Raw genomic sequence first — 6,000 nt, forward strand, 5'->3', positions numbered from 1 at the left:
TTCTATTTTGAAAAGGACATAGGTCAAGGATGAAAAACTAGAGAAAGCTTTTGCTGTTGAGAGAAAGGACACACTTTAAACGAGATATAAATATGGTCTTGCTCAGGGTAGTCATGGGCCTGTCACTCTGGCAGCTGTCATGTTTACAAGTGTCCTGTGCCACTGTGGTTCACTGCTGTGCTGAGGGTGTCTGCTCTAGTCAGCCCAATAGTTTAAAGGTGTTGATTCTCACAGAGCAGTAGTCCATCCCCACATCCGTCAGAGACTCCTGTGGTCTGAAGACTCACTAACCTCTATTGATTTGCATTTGGAGCATCAGCACCTGCACTTATTAGCAAAAGGTCTCCAGACTGAGCCAACGTGCTTGCAAATAGTGGTCCAGACATCTACAGGTAAGAAAACCTAATGCTGAAAGCCAGTGCTTTTGCTAAGCTCTAGAAGAAGCCCTGAAATGAAAGACTTCTTCTGCCACTAAACAAGACGCCCAGCTATAAGTTACTTTACTCAGCAAAACATGTCCTTGAGCTCATCAAGGTAGGTAGGACTTTTTATCAACATATTCAAAATGCAAAATCCGACAGTTGGGAGATAAAAATGTCTCTAAGACCATTATGAGGAAGATCCTTATGGAAGAGGAAATACCGCAGAAGACAACAAATCAGCAAATCCCAATGTTGATGAACAGAGAAATCCTTACAAGTGTGGCAGATCTCATAGTAAACATGGGATGATTTCAGTTATACCAGACATATAAGAGGAATGGAGGATTTCATCCCTTTCAATCTCCTTAGGTCAATTGAGACAATACAATGGTGATTTGGGGCTGTGAGGAAGTCTGATTAAAAACATTTAATAGGGGCACCTGGCTGGCTCAGGAAGTAGTGCACTTGACTCTCAATTTCAGGGTCATGAGTTCAAGCCCCACATTGGGTGGAGCCTACTTTAAAAACAAAACAGGGGCGCCTGGGTGGCTCAGTCAGTTGGGTGTCTGACTTCAGCTCAGGTCATGATCTCACAGTTCGTGGGTTCGAGCCGCATATCAGGCTCTGTGCTGACGGCTCAGAGCCTGGAGCCTGCTAAAGATTGTGTCTCCCTCTCTCTCTCTGCCCCACCCCTGCTTGCTCTCTGTCTATCAAAACTGAATAAACATTAAAAAAAATTAAAAACAAAAAACAAAACAAAAAACCTTCACATTTAATATGGTATGTTTATTACCATCACAATGATAGAAAGGTCAAATGTGACAATACCAACCCAGAAACAAACACTAGACTTCAATATATAATAATGTGCCGAGTATACTTAGTAGAGGCAAATACTACAGTGGGTGTTTGGATACCAGTTCAGAGGTCAATCTTAAGTATATTCCCATACTTAAGAAGTGTCCTAAAAATTTAGGGACACAACCGTAATTACACCACTGTAAAAGTTTTGTTTCCTTTTGCTGTTATAGAAAAACCTATTATATTTTATATCTAAAATTAATCTTCCTATGTGATTGTAAAAAAAATGTTAAAAAATGTAGAGTACACTTAAATTTCTGTGAACATGTAATTGTCAGCATGAATGTTTAAAACTGAAGCATGCTCTATGTTAAAAAGTTTTCTTTCCTTAAGACACTGATTTAAAGTTTTATCAAGTCTTTTTTTTATGTATTTGTATGTATTTTTGTGTATTTATTTTACTGAGATATAATTGACATACAATATCATATTAGTTTTAGGTGTCCAATCTAATGACTCAATATTTATATATATATTGTGAAATAATCCCCACAGTAAGTCTAGCTAGCATCCATGGCCATGCATAGTTACAATTTTTTTTTTTTGTGATGAGGATATCAAGTCTTTTTAATAAGTTTGATGAATAATAAAACCAAACAATAGTACCACATCATTTCTGTGGGAATTTTAGACACAGAAATCTCCAAACAAGCACTTAAGCTTGTCACAACAAACCCTTCAAGGTCAAAGTCCATTGGCTAATCACTGTACTTGGGCTATTGTGTTTTGTATATGTCAGACATAGAAACTGTCAGAGACCTAGGTGGATGCTAAAGATGTAAATATCTTTAGGTAAGTGAGTCCTGCTGGATCAGAAATAAACATTTTATTAAGTCATCAAACCCAATCATTAGAAGTAATATTTTCTCAGTAAAATTAAGGAATTTTCAAACAACTTAAAGAAAATTGTCCACTTTAAGAAATAATTCTCTTCAGTTAATCTCTATTTTGTCCATCGTCTGTACCTTTTTAAAAAAAATTATTTATTTGAGAGAGAAATTGAGAGATTAAGAAAGAGGAGGAGGAGGAGGGGCAGAGAGAGAGACTGAGAGAGAATCCCAAGCAGGCTCTGTGCTGCCAGTTCAGAACCCAAAGTGGGGCTCAATCTCGTGAACCTTGAGATCATGACCTGAGCCAAAATCAAGAGTTGGATGGTTAACAGACTGAGCCACCCAGGAGCCCCATCCCTCTACTTTTCATAACTAATTTTAATCAACTTAAATACAAACCTGGAAATTGCTTAGGTAAATTCAAATCAGATGAAAATGTGTTTTCACCTTAGAGATCTTGCCACTTAATATAGTATTTACTTCTGTGGACGTTCAGCATGCATATTACAATGTGATGGACAGATTAGTCAAAATAATATTTACATTTGCATGTTGGAAAGAACTGCTTCCTTGAGACAGTGAATAAAGGACTTATTATGGACCTGTAATAATTCATAGCATTTTCATAGCATGCCATTATTATGACTGATTCACATACTGTTACCTGGAAGAATTTAGCTTGAGAAAACTCTTCTTATTTAGTGAACTTTGAAAAATTTCTTTTGCTGTTCTAAAGTCTGAATGAAAATCCCTTGGGAATTGGAAATCAGGAGGGCCATACTTTCCATAGAACAGTTTAGAACATATTGAATTATGCCAGTCTGGAGTGAGTAAAAAATTGCTTAGGAAAGGAGAATTTAATCTGGACAGAGAAAGGGAACGGAGTATAAATAAATTTTAAAGGTTGGTTATGCATGCTATGGCAAAGCTGTCACTTGACAGGTTTAATTTACAGAGTTGGCGTTTAGGCTGCAGATAATCCAGACAGACACTGACCTAAGCAGCATTACTGGGGTAAGCCTTACATAAGGAGAAATGTTCTTGAACAGTTTCTGACAAACATAATAACCTTTATTTAACTAAAAGCTACAGTAGCCATACTTTTTTTTTCCTACTCTAACACAATTTTTTTTTTAATAACCAGGCATTTTGAACAAACATTGCTATCTTAGTGCATTTCTCATTGTAAGATACTGAGTACGAGTGAAATAAATAAAATAAGCCAGCAGAGAAGAATGAGCATCATATAATTTCACTTATATGTGGAATCTAAAAAACAATGAACAAACAAAAGCAGAAGCAGACTCATAAATACAAAGAACAAACTAGTGGTTGCCAGAGGGGAGGGGGTCTTGGGGGGTGGGCAAAATAGGTATCGAGGAATGGGAGTTATAGGCTTCCAGTTATGGAATGAATAAGTCAAGGGAACAAAAGCTAAAGCATAGGTAATATAGTCAGTGGTATTGTAATAGCAGTGTTTGGTGAGCACAGCATAATGTATAGAGTTGTATAATAATTTTGTTGTGTACCTGAAACTAATGTAACATTGTGTGTCAACTGTACTTCAATTTAAAAAAAGGAGGAAAATTGGTATAGTAGCATTTTGAGATTTTTTTCTATTTAAGGACAGTTGTCATATTATATAGCCCTTGAATCCTCACACATATTAATATACATAGTAGACACTCAACTAATATTTTTTTGGATATGATCAGGTTACTTTTTCACTTAAAATCCTTTTGGGGCATCCCAGTCCTAGTTTTCCCAGTCCTAAATTTTCTTTGCAGGCACCTTTAACAATTGTGTTTGCTGGCGTTTTGTCCTTCTGTCTCTAGGCCCCATTCTGTATGCTCCCTGGGGTTTTCACCTACCATAGCTTTGGTTCTTGATCTTCCCTCCCTCCTCAACACTTCCGGCACTCTGCTCTCTTATGAAGAACAATGTAAATGTTGTTTTTGCCTCCAATATAACATATACAGACGAGGAAAGAGAAAATAGCAAGCGACTAAGCAAAGAATAGAAGTATAAGTTGTAATACGTGTTGCGAAGGAGGTAAGCAGAATAGCTGGTGGGGTGACTTACTTTAGGCAGGGAAGTCAGGGGCGGTATCTCCCAGGAGACCCAGACCTAAATGACAAGAATGAGTCACGGTAAGAGGGAGAGGAGGAGAGATATTCTTGGTGGAGAAAAATGACAAAACAAATAACTGAGGTGGGAAAAGGTTGGTGGTGCTCAAAAAGATGAAAGACCTGAGGAACTTCAGCACAATAAGGGAAGAAAGACAGGTGTCGGCCTGGAGATCTGGCAGAGACCAAATCATGCCAGCCTTGGTAAGAATTTGGATTTTTATTTTAAGGACAATGAGCAACAGCTGTAGAACAGGAAATATATGTTTTAAGAACATAATTTTTTTTATTCTGTGGAGTGTGGTTTGGAGGGAGTCCTAGAGTGGAATTAGTGTCATGTGGTCAAAGACTTGAGGTTTCCTATCTTGCTAAATGGGGGAAATGATGGTGTTGACTATCATAGGACAGCAGAAATGGACAAAAGTGGCTAGATCAGAGATACGGAAATACAATTGAGAAGGCTAGAATCACAACGTGCCCCGTGGCTTCTAAAAATTTTTGTTAATATCCCAACAAGGATGTAAGTCCATTATTGTAAGCCTATTTTATGCTATGATACTGAATTGTGGAGGCACACTGACATAAAGTTCCAAAATTCACACGATCGTTTTCATTAGCACTATGTTTTTGAGGACACACTAGAAGCTTAAAAGAAATAAAGGTACTCAAAGTATGCTTGGAGAAGGGCACTATTTGTGAGGATTTTAAGAAACATAAGAGTGGGAAATCCTAAAAATTGTATATTTAGGTTTTCAGAGAACAATCAAACCCCTGATATATAACTATGATAGTAAGAAAAGCTAAAACTTATTGTGCCCTTATTGCTTTCCAAGCAGCGCTCAATACACATTTGCATTTAATTAAACTTGTTAGAAAAATCGGACTCTGAGATAGAAATTTGTTAAAGGAACCAACCCATAATACATGACAGAGTTTGAGATGTCTATGTAATGAAACATCTGCATAATGGCATATTCTTCAGATATTAAAAGTATCCTTTAATGATTTTAACTTGGAGAAAATGCTTACTTTGTAATGTTAAATGAAAAGAAACAGAATACATGTTATATAATTTGTATGATTACAACTATGTAAAAATACAAGTTAAAAATAGAAAAAAGTATAAACTAAAATGTTCACCATGTTATAGCTGACATTTAAGTGTTTTGCAGAGAGATGTGATGAACAGTTTTTGTTCTTCATAAATTTGTGTATTTTCTAATTTCTTTCCAAAAATGCTACTCTTATAAAGGGGAGAGATAGAAAATGAAGGACTAAAGGAATTTAATCACATCCAATATTCTTAATATTTTCAGAATTTCATGGAATATTTTCAGAAAATGAGTGTCTAGAATGTTATTTACATAGAAGCAATTTGAAACATAACTGTACGATGACTATTCAGAAGAAGAAATGGTATTGTCCAAGAAAATGTTGTTCTCATAGGTCTGTAGCCTTGTTATCCCTGCAGCAGAAATGGAGGCACCAGGTTATGCTGGTTATGCTAAGCTGACTCCAGCTGTCAAAACATCACATACATTCTTGTTTTGAGCTCCCAGGGAATTAATCTCATTATAATTTGTTTTTAATGTAGATTTATTTGCCATCAGATGTGGGAATGTAATGCCCAACCAGTTATAAGCTCTCTGGGAACTTGAAATAAAAGGAAATATGGTTGCCTTCAGACAATTAAAACAGAAACACTGCCATAATGAAGGTGATTATATACCATATTGTGGTTATAAACCAAACGATGGCCTA

Source organism: Acinonyx jubatus, chromosome B2 (assembly GCF_027475565.1).
Source record: "Acinonyx jubatus isolate Ajub_Pintada_27869175 chromosome B2, VMU_Ajub_asm_v1.0, whole genome shotgun sequence".
Taxonomy (NCBI): domain Eukaryota; kingdom Metazoa; phylum Chordata; class Mammalia; order Carnivora; family Felidae; genus Acinonyx; species Acinonyx jubatus.